Raw genomic sequence first — 11,023 nt, forward strand, 5'->3', positions numbered from 1 at the left:
CCCCCCGCCTCGCTCCCGCTGCCCCCCCCGCCTCGCTCCCGCTGGCCCCCCCCCGGCCTCGCTCCCGCTGCCCCCCCCCCGCCTCGCTCCCGCTGCCCCCCCCGCCTCGCTCCCGCCGCCCCCCCGCCTCGCTCCCGCCGCCCCCCCGCCTCGCTCCCGCTGCCCCCCCCACCGCCTCGCTCCCGCCGCCCCCCCGCCTCGCTCCCGCCGCCCCCCCCGCCTCGCTCCCGCTGCCCCCCCCGCCTCGCTCCCGCTGCCCCCCCCCGCCTCGCTCCCGCTGCCCCCCCCGCCTCGCTCCCGCTGCCCCCCCCCCCCGCCTCGCTCCCGCCGCCCCCCCCCGCCTCGCTCCCCGCTGCCCCCCCCGCCTCGCTCCCGCTGCCCCCCCCGCCTCGCTCCCCGCTGCCCCCCCCCCGCCTCGCTCCCGCTGCCCCCCCGCCTCGCTCCCGCCGCCCCCCCGCCTCGCTCCCGCCCGCCCCCCCCCCGCCTCGCTCCCCGCCCCCCCGCCTCGCTCCCGCTGCCCCCCCCGCCTCGCTCCCCCTGCCCCCCCCCCGCCTCGCTCCCGCTGCCCCCCCCCCCGCCTCGCTCCCGCTGCCCCCCCCGCCTCGCTCCCGCGGCCCCCCGCCTCGCTCCCGCTGCCCCCCCCCGCCTCGGTCCCGCTGCCCCCCCCCGCCTCGCTCCCGCTGCCCCCCCCCCGCCCTCGCTCCGCCGCCCCCCCGCCTCGCTCCCGCCGCCCCCCCGCCTCGCTCCCGCCGCCCCCCCCGCCTCGCTCCCACTGCCCCCCCCCCGCCTCGCTCCCGCTGCCCCCCCCCCGCCTCGCTCCCACTGCCCCCCCCCCGCCTCGCTCCCGCTGCCCCCCCGCCTCGCTCCCGCTGCCCCCCCGCCTCGCTCCCGCTGCCCCCCCCCCCTCGCTCCCGCTGCCCCCCCCCCGCCTCGCTCCCGCTGCCCCCCCCCGCCTCGCTCCCGCTGCCACCCCCGCCTCGCTCCCGCTGCCCCCCCCCCCCCTCGCTCCCGCTGCCCCCCCCCCCCGTCTCGCTCCCGCTGCCCCCCCCGCCTCGCTCCCGCTGCCCCCCCCGCCTCGCTCCCGCTGCCCCCCGCCTCGCTCCCGCTGCCCCCCCCCCCGCCTCGCTCCCGCTGCCACCCCCGCCTCGCTCCCCGCTGCCCCCCCCGCCTCGCTCCCGCTGCCCCCCCCCGCCTCGCTCCCGCTGCCCCCCCCGCCTCGCTCCCGCTGCCCCCCCGCCTCGCTCCCGCTGCCCCCCCCGCCTCGCTCCCGCTGCCCCCCACCCGCCTCGCTCCCGCTGCCCCCCCCCGCCTCGCTCCCGCCCCCCCCGCCTCGCTCCCACTGCCCCGCCCCCCCGCCTCGCTCCCACTGCCCCCCCCCGCCTCGCTCCCACTGCCCCCCCCCGCCTCGCTCCCACTGCCCCCCCCCGCCTCGCTCCCGCTGCCCCCCCCGCCTCGCTCCCGCTGCCCCCCCCGCCCGCCTCGCTCCCGCCCCCCCGCCTCGCTCCCACTGCCCCCCCCCCCCGCCTCGCTCCCACTGCCCCCCCCCCGCCTCGCTCCCACTGCCCCCCCCCGCCTCGCTCCCACTGCCCCCCCCCGCCTCGCTCCCGCTGCCCCCCCCGCCTCGCTCCCGCGCCCCCCCCGCCGCCTCGCTCCCGCTGCCCCCCCGCCTCGCTCCCGCTGCCCCCCCCGCCTCGCTCCCGCTGCCCCCCCCGCCTCGCTCCCGCCGCCCCCCCGCCTCGCTCCCGCCGCCCCCCCCGCCTCGCTCCCGCTGCCCCCGCCTCGCTCCCACTGCCCCCCCCGCCTTGCTCCCGCTGCCCCCCCCCCGCCTCGCTCCCGCTGCCCCCCCCGCCTCGCTCCCGCTGCCCCCCCGCCTCGCTCCCGCTGCCCCCCCGCCTCGCTCCCGCTGCCCCCCCGCCTCGCTCCCGCTGCCCCCCCGCCTCGCTCCCGCTGCCCCCCGCCTCGCTCCCGCTGCCCCCCCGCCCTCCGCTCTCCCGCTGCCCCCCCCCTCCCGCTGCCCCCCCGCCTCGCTCCCGCTGCCCCCCCCCGCCTCGCTCCCGCTGCCCCCCCCGCCTCGCTCCCGCTGCCCCCCCCCGCCTCGCTCCCGCTGCCCCCCCCGCCTCGCTCCCGCTGCCCCCCCCCGCCTCGCTCCCACTGCCCCCCCCCGCCTCGCTCCCACTGCCCCCCCCCGCCTCGCTCCCACTGCCCCCCCCCCGCCTCGCTCCCGCCGCCCCCCCCGCCTCGCTCCCGCCGCCCCCCCGCCTCGCTCCCGCCGCCCCCCCCGCCTCGCTCCCGCTGCCCCCCCCGCCTCGCTCCCGCTGCCCCCCCCGCCTCGCTCCCGCTGCCCCCCCCGCCTCGCTCCCGCTGCCCCCCCCGCCTCGCTCCCGCTGCCCCCCCCGCCTCGCTCCCGCTGCCCACCCCCCCGCCTCGCTCCCACTGCACCCCCGCCTCGCTCCCGCTGCCCCCCCCCCGCCTCGCTACCGCTGGCCCCCGCCTCGCTCCCGCTGCCCCCCCGACTCGCTCCCGCTGCCCCCCCCGCCTCGCTCCCGCTGCCCCCCCCCCGCCTCGCTCCCGCTGCCCCCCCCGCCACGCTCCCGCTGCCCCCCCCCGCCTCGCTCCCGCTGCCCCCCCCCCCGCCTCGCTCCCGCTGCCCCCCCCCGCCTCGCTCCCGCTGCCCCCCCCCGCCTCGCTCCCGCTGCCCCCCCCCCGCCTCGCTCCCGCTGCCCCCCCCCCCGCCTCGCTCCCGCTGCCCCCCCCGCCTCGCTCCCGCTGCCCCCCCCGCCTCGCTCCCACTGCCCCCCCCCGCTGCCTCGCTCCCACTGCCCCCCCCCCGCTGCCTCGCTCCCGCTGCCCCCCCCCGCTGCCTCGCTCCCGCTGCCCCCCCCGCCTCGCTCCCGCTGCCCCCCCCCGCCTCGCTCCCGCTGCCCCCCCCCGCCTCGCTCCCGCTGCCCCCCCCCGCCTCGCTCCCGCTGCCCCCCCCCGCCTCGCTCCCGCTGCCCCCCCCGCCTCGCTCCCGCTGCCCCCCCGCCTCGCTCCCGCTGCCCCCCCCGCCTCGCTCCCGCTGCCCCCCCGCCTCGTTCCCGCTGCCCCCCCGCTCCCGCTGCCCCCCCCGCCTCGCTCCCGCTGCCCCCCCCGCCTCGCTCCCGCTGCCCCCCCCGCCTCGCTCCCGCTGCCCCCCCCGCCTCGCTCCCGCTGCCCCCCCCCGCCTCGCTCCCGCTGCCCCCCCGCCTCGCTCCCGCTGCCCCCCCCGCCTCGCTCCCGCTGCCCCCCCCCGCCTCGCTCCCGCTGCCCCCCCCGCCTCGCTCCCGCTGCCACCCCCCGCCTCGCTCCCGCTGCCCCCCCCCGCCTCGCTCCCGCTGCCCCCCCCCCGCCTCGCTCCCGCCGCCCCCCCCGCCTCGCTCCCGCCGCCCCCCCCCGCCTCGCTCCCGCCGCCCCCCCCCGCCTCGCTCCCGCCGCCCCCCCCGCCTCGCTCCCGCCGCCCCCCCCCGCCTCGCTCCCGCCGCCCCCCCCCGCCTCGCTCCCGCCGCCCCCCCCCGCCTCGCTCCCGCCGCCCCCCCCCGCCTCGCTCCCGCCGCCCCCCCCCGCCTCGCTCCCGCCGCCCCCCCCCGCCTCGCTCCCGCCGCCCCCCCCCGCCTCGCTCCCGCCGCCCCCCCCCGCCTCGCTCCCGCTGCCCCCCCCGCCTCGCTCCCGCTGCCCCCCCCCGCCTCGCTCCCGCTGCCCCCTCGCTCCCGCTGCCTCCCCCGCCTCGCTCCCGCTGCCCCCCCCCGCCTCGCTCCCGCTGCCCGCCCCCCGCCTCGCTCCCGCTGCCCCCCCCGCCTCGCTCCCGCTGCCGCTCCCGCTGCCGCCCCCGCCTCGCTCCCGCTGCCCCCCCCCCGCCTCGCTCCCGCTGCCCCCCCCGCCTCGCTCCCGCTGCCCCCCCCCGCCTCGCTCCCACTGCCCCCCCCCGCCTTGCTCCCGCTGCCCCCCCCCCGCCTCGCTCCCACTGCCCCCCCCCGCCTCGCTCCCGCTGCCCCCCCCGCCTCGCTCCCGCTGCCCCCCCCGCCTCGCTCCCGCTGCCCCCCCCGCCTCGCTCCCGCTGCCCCCCCCCGCCTCGCTCCCGCTGCCCCCCCCGCCTCGCTCCCGCTGCCCCCCGCCTCGCTCCCGCTGCCCCCCCGCCTCGCTCCCGCTGCCCCCCCCGCCTCGCTCCCGCTGCCCCCCCCCGCCTCGCTCCCGCTGCCCCCCCCGCCTCGCTCCCGCTGCCCCCCCCCGCCTCGCTCCCGTTCCCCCCCCCCCGCCTCGCTCCCGCTGCCCCCCCCCCGCCTCGCTCCCGCTGCCCCCCCCGCCTCGCTCCCGCTGCCCCCCCGCCTCGCTCCCACTGCCCCCCCCCGCTGCCTCGCTCCCGCTGCCCCCCCCCGCTGCCTCGCTCCCGCTGCCCCCCCCCCGCCTCGCTCCCGCTGCCCCCCCCCCCGCCTCGCTCCCGCTGCCCCCCCCGCCTCGTTCCCGCTGCCCCCCCCCGCTGCCTCGCTCCCGCTGCCCCCCCCCGCTGCCTCGCTCCCGCTGCCCCCCCCCGCTGCCTCGCTCCCGCTTCCCAACCCCCACCTCGCTCCCGCTGCCCCCCCCCGCTGCCTCGCTCCCGCTGCCCCCCCCGCTGCCTCGCTCCCGCTGCCCCCCCCCGCTGCCTCGCTCCCGCTGCCCCCCCCCGCTGCCTCGCTCCCGCTGCCCCCCCCGCCTCGCTCCCGCTGCCCCCCCGCTCCCGCTGCCCCCCCGCCTCGCTCCCGCTGCCCCCCCCCGCCTCGCTCCCGCTGCCCCCCCCGCCTCTCTCCCGCTGCCCCCCCCCGCCTCGCTCCCGCTGCCCCCCCCCCGCCTCGCTCCCGCTGCCCCCCCCGCCTCGCTCCCGCTGCCCCCCCCGCCTCGCTCCCGCTGCCCCCCCCCCGCTGCCCCCCCCGCCTCGCTCCCGCTGCCCCCCCCGCCTCGCTCCCGCTGCCCCCCCCGCCTCGCTCCCGCTGCCCCCCCCCGTTGCCTCGCTCCCGCTGCCCCCCCCCGCTGCCTCGCTCCCGCTGCCCACCCCCCGCCTCGCTCCCGCTGCCCCCCCCCGCCTCGCTCCCGCTGCCCCCCCCCGCCTCGCTCCCGCTGCCCCCCCCGCCTCGCTCCCGCTGCCCCCCCCCGCCTCGCTCCCGCTGCCCCCCCCGCCTCGCTCCCGCTGCCCCCCCCGCCTCGCTCCCGCTGCCCCCCCCGCCTCGCTCCCGCTGCCCCCCCCGCCTCGCTCCCGCTGCCCCCCCCGCCTCGCTCCCGCTGCCCCCCCCGCCTCGCTCCCGCTGCCCCCCCCGCCTCGCTCCCGCTGCCCCCCCGCCTCGCTCCCGCTGCCCCCCCGCCTCGCTCCCGCTGCCCCCCCGCCTCGCTCCCGCTGCCCCCCCGCCTCGCTCCCGCTGCCCCCCCCCGCCTCGCTCCCGCTGCCCCCCCCGCCTCGCTCCCGCTGCCCCCCCCGCCTCGCTCCCACTGCCCCCTCGCTCCCGCTGCCCCCCCCCGCCTCGCTCCCGCTGCCCCCCCCGCCTCGCTCCCGCTGCCCCCCCCCCGCCTCGCTCCCGCTGCCCCCCCCGCCTCGCTCCCGCTGCCCCCCCCCGCCTCGCTCCCGCTGCCCCCCCGCCTCGCTCCCGCTGCCCCCCCCCCCGCTGCCTCGCTCCCGCTGCCCCCCCCCCCGCTGCCTCGCTCCCGCTGCCCCCCCCCCGCCTCGCCCCCGCTGCCCCCCCGCCTCGCTCCCGCTGCCCCCCCGCTCCCGCTGCCCCCCCGCCTCGCTCCCGCCGCCCCCCCGCCTCGCTCCCGCTGCCCCCCCCGCCTCGCTCCCCCCCCCCCGCTCCCGCTGCCCCCCCCGCCTCGCTCCCGCTGCCCCCCCCCGCCTCGCTCCCGCTGCCCCCCCCTCCGCCTCGCTCCCGCTGCCCCCCCCGCCTCGCTCCCGCTGCCCCCCCCGCCTCGCTCCCGCTGCCCCCCACCGCTGCCTCGCTCCCGCTGCCCCCCCCGCCTCGCTCCCGCTGCCCCCCCCCCGCTGCCTCGCTCCCGCTGCCCCCCTCGCCTCGCTCCCGCTGCCCCCCCCGCTGCCTCGCTCCCGCTGCCCCCCCCCGCTGCCTCGCTCCCGCTGCCCCCCCGCCTCGCTCCCGCTGCCCCCCCACTCCCGCTGCCCCCCCGCCTCGCTCCCGCTGCCCCCCCCCGCCTCGCTCCCGCTGCCCCCCCCCGCCTCGCTCCCGCTGCCCCCCCCCGCCTCGCTCCCGCTGCCCCCCCCCGCCTCGCTCCCGCTGCCCCCCCCCGCCTCGCTCCCGCTGCCCCCCCCCGCCTCGCTCCCGCTGCCCCCCCCCGCCTCGCTCCCGCTGCCCCCCCCGCCTCGCTCCCGCTGCCCCCCCCGCCTCGCTCCCGCTGCCCCCCCCCGCTGCCCCCCCCGCCTCGCTCCCGCTGCCCCCCCCGCCTCGCTCCCGCTGCCCCCCCCCGCCTCGCTCCCGCTGCCCCCCCCGCCTCGCTCCCGCTGCCCCCCCCCGCCTCGCTCCCGCTGCCCCCCCGCTCCCGCTGCCCCCCCGCCGCCTCGCTCCCGCTGGCCCCACCCCTATCCTGCTCACCCTGGGGGCACTCCCCCTGGGCCCCCGCGCTCTGTGTGCCGGTAATGTCTCCGTTACCCCTACACACACACACATGGTTGGGATGGGGGTAAAGCAGTATATGTTGTTTATATGCGCTTTAGCAAGGCCTCTGACAAGGTCCTGCATGGCAGCCTCATCTGGAAACGGATCCAGGGAGAGCTAGCAAATTGAATCCATAATTGGCTCGATGGTAGGAAGCAAAGGGTGATTGTCGAAGGTTGTTTTTCGGACCGGAGGCGTGTGACTAGTGGTGTGCTTCAGGAGTCAGTGTTGGGACCCTTGTTATTCATTACTTATATCAATGATTTGGATGTGAAGGTACAAAGCATGGTTAGTGAGTTTGTGGCTGATAAATTAGGAGGTTGATAACCAAGAAGGTTATCAAAAATCACAGGTGTATCTTGATCAGTTAGGGAAGTGGGCCCAGAATTGGCAAATGGATTTCAGTGCAGATAAGTGAGAGATGTTGTGATTTGGAAAGTCAAACCAGGGTAGGATTTATACAGTGAACGATAAGGCTCTGGGGAGTGTTGAGGAACAGAAGGACCTAGGAGTACAAGTACTCCTACAGGGCAGCATGGTGGCCCAGTGGTTAGCACTGCTGCCTCACAGCGCCAGGGACCCGGGTTCGATTTCCAGCTTGGGTCACTGTCTGTGGAGTTTGCACGTTCTCCCCGTGTCTGTGTGGATTTCCACCCACAGTACAAAGATGTGCAAGTTAGATGGATTGGCCATGCTAAATTGCCCCTTAGTGTCAGGGGGACTAACTAGGGTAAAAGCATGGGGTTATGGGGATAGGGCCTTGTGGGATTATGATTGGTGCAGACTCGATTGGCTGAATGGCCTCTTTCTGCACTGTAGGATTCTATGATGATTCTCTATAGTTCGTTGAAAGCACCGTCACAGGTAGATAGAGAGGTGAAGACGGCATTGAGCACACTGGCCTTCATCAGTCAGGGCATTGAGTATAGGAGTTAGGACATTATGTTATAAAGAACAAAGAACAATACAGCACAGGAACAGGCCCTTCAGCCCTCCAAGCCTGCACCGATTATGTGTTCCTAACTGGACCATCCATTTGTATCCCTCTATTCCCAGTCTGTTCATGTGGCTATCTAGATAAGTCTTAAATGATCCTCGTGTGTCTGCCTCAACCACCTTGCTTGGTAGTGCATTCCAGGCCCCCACCACCCTCTGTGTAAAATACATCCCCGCATATCTGTATTGAACATTGCCTTGAACTTGTGACCCCTTGTGTTTGTCATTTCTGACCTGGGAAAAAGCTTCCAACTGTTCACCCTATCTATGCCCTTCATAATTTTATAAACTTCTATTAGGTCGCCCCTCAATCTCCGTCTTTCCAGGGAGAACAACCCTGGCAACATCCTGGTAAACCTTTTCTGCACTCTCTCCAAAGCCTCAACATCCTTCTGGTAGTGTGGTGACCAGAACTGGACGCAGTGTTCCAGATGTGGCCTAACCAACGTTCTATATAACTGCAACATCATATGCCAACTTTTATACTCTCTGCCCCGTCCAATAAAGGCAAGCATGCCATATGCCTTTTTTTTTACCACCTTTTCCACCTGTGCTGCCACCTTTAAGGATCTGTGGACTTGCACACCCAGATCCCTCTGTGTGTCTATACTCCTGATGGTTCTGCCATTTATTGTATAGCTCCCCCTTACATTAGATCTACCAAAATGCATCACTTCGCATTTATCTGGATTAAATTCCATCTGCCATTTCTCCGCCCAATGTTCCAGTCTATCTATATCCTGCTGTATTCTCTGACAATGTTCATCACTATCCGCAACTCCAGCAATCTTTGTGTCGTCCGCAAACTTACTAATCAGACCAGCTACATCATCTTCCAAATCATTTATATATATCTCAAACAGCAGAGGTCCCAGTACAGAGCCCTGCGGAACACCACTAGTCACAGACCTCCAACCGGAAAAAGACCCCTCCACTGCTACCCTCTGTCTTCTATGGCCAAGCCAGTTCTGTACCCATCTAGCTAGTTCACCTTTGATCCCGTGAGATTTAACCTTTTGCACCAGCCTGCCATGAGGGACCTTGTCAAATGCTTTACTAAAATCCATGTAGATGACATCCACGGCCCTTCCCACATCAATCATTTTTGTCACCTCAAAAAACTCAACCAAATTTGTGAGGCATGACCTCCCTCATACAAAACCATGCTGTCTATCGCTAATGAGACTATCCAGTTCTAAATGCGCATATATCCTATCTCTAAGAATCTTCTTCAACAATTTCCCTACCACGGACATCAAGCTCACTGGCCTATAATTACCCAGGTTATCCTTGCTACCTTTCTTAAATAACGGGACCACATTTGCTATCCTCCAATCCTCTGGGACCTCACCTGTGTCCAATGAAGAAACAAAGATTTCTGTTCGAGGCCCAGCAATTTCATCCCTTGTCTCTCTCAGTAATCTAGGACAGATGCCATCTGGCCCTGGGGATTTATCTACCATAATGCTTCCAAAAATACCTAACACTTCCTCCCTTGTAATTGTGATTTGTCCTAACGGTGTACACACCCCTCTGAGACACTACCAATCAACGTGTCCCTCTCCTTTGTGAATACTGATGCAAAGTATTCATTTAGGATCTCACCTACTTCCTCGGGTTCTAAGCACAATTCCCCTCCTTTGTTCTTGTGAGGTCTGACTCTTTCTCTGACAACCCTCTTGTTCCTAATGTATGTATAAAATGCCTTAGGATTCTCCTTAATCCTGTCTGCCAAGGACATTTCGTGACCCCTTTTTTCCCTTCTAACTCCCTGTTTCAGTTCTTTTCTACTTTCTCTGAATTCCTCCAGTGCTTCATCTGTTTTTAGCTGCCTGGACCTCATGTATGCCTCTTTTTTCTTTTTGATTAGACCCACAATTTCCCTGGTTATCCACGGCTCTCGAATCCTACCTTTCCTGTCCTTCCTTTTTACAGGCACATGCCTGTCCTTCAGTCCTATCAACTGCTCCTTAAAAGACTCCCACATGCCAGATGCGGATTTACTCTCGAACAGCCTCTCCCAATCAACAGCCACCAAATCCTGCCTAATCCGGCTGTAGTTAGCCTTCCCCAAATTCAGCACCTTACCCATAGGACAACACTCATCCTTTTCCATGACTATCCGAATGTTTACAGAATTGTGGTCACTATCACTTATACAACTTATAGTTGGACTTGGACTGTTGTGTACAGTTTTGGTCACCCTATAGGAAAGACATTGATAAACTGGAAAGAGTACAGAGGATATTTATAAGGATGTAGCCAGGACGAGTGGGCCTGAGTTATAGGGAGCAGTTGGCCAGGCTAGGGCTTTATTCCTTGGAACATAGGAGCATGAGGGGTGACCTTCTGAGGTGTATAAAATCAATGATGAGCATTGATAGGATGAACGCACATAGTCTTTTTCCCAGGGAAGGGGAATTGAAAACTAGAGGGCATAGGTTTAAGGTGAGAGAGGAAAGATTTAAAAAGGACCTGAGGGGCAACTTCTTCACGCAGAGGGAGGAGCATCTATGAAATGAGCTGCCAGAGAAGGTGATTGGGCAGGTACAATAGCAACATTTAGAGTCAGAGGTTTACAGCATGGAAACAGGCCTTTCGGCCCAACTTGCCCATGCCGCCCTTTTTTTTTAAACCCCTAAGCTGATCTCAATTGCCCGCATTTGGCCTATATCCCTCTAGACCCATTTTATCCATGTAACTATCTAAATGCTTTATAAAAGACAAAATTGTACCCGCCTCTATTACTATCTCTGGCAACTTGTTCCAGACACTCACCACCCTCTGTGTGAAAAAAATTGCCCCACTGGACACTTTTGTATCTCTCCCCTCTCACCTTAAACCTATGCCCTCTAGTTTTAGACTCCCCTACCTTTGGGGAAAAGATATTGACTATCTAGCTGATCTGTGCCCCTCATTATTTTATAGACCTCTATAAGATCACCCCTCAGCCTCCTATGCTCCAGAGAAAAAAGTCCCAGTCTATCCAACCTCTCCTTATAACTCAACCCATCAAGTCCCAGTAGCATCCTAGTAAATCTTTTCTGCACTCTTTCTAGTTTAATAATATCCTTTCTATAATAGGGTGACCAGAACTGTACACAGTATTCCAAGTGTGGCCTTACCAATGTCTTGTACAACTTCAATAAGACCTCCCAGCTCCTGTATTCAATGTTCTGACCGATAAAACCAAGCATGTCGTATGCCGCCTTCACCACTTTGTCCACCTGTGACTCCACTTTCAAGGAGCTATGAACATGTACCCCTAGATCTCTTTGTTCTGTAACTCTCCCCATCTTTGATCTTTGGGTCCTCGCTGTCTTTGATCTTTGGGTCCTCGCTGTCCACGGGGATGGTGCCAGAGGACTGGAGAGTGGCAAATGTTG

Source organism: Mustelus asterias, unplaced genomic scaffold (assembly GCF_964213995.1).
Source record: "Mustelus asterias unplaced genomic scaffold, sMusAst1.hap1.1 HAP1_SCAFFOLD_1318, whole genome shotgun sequence".
NCBI lineage: Eukaryota > Metazoa > Chordata > Chondrichthyes > Carcharhiniformes > Triakidae > Mustelus > Mustelus asterias.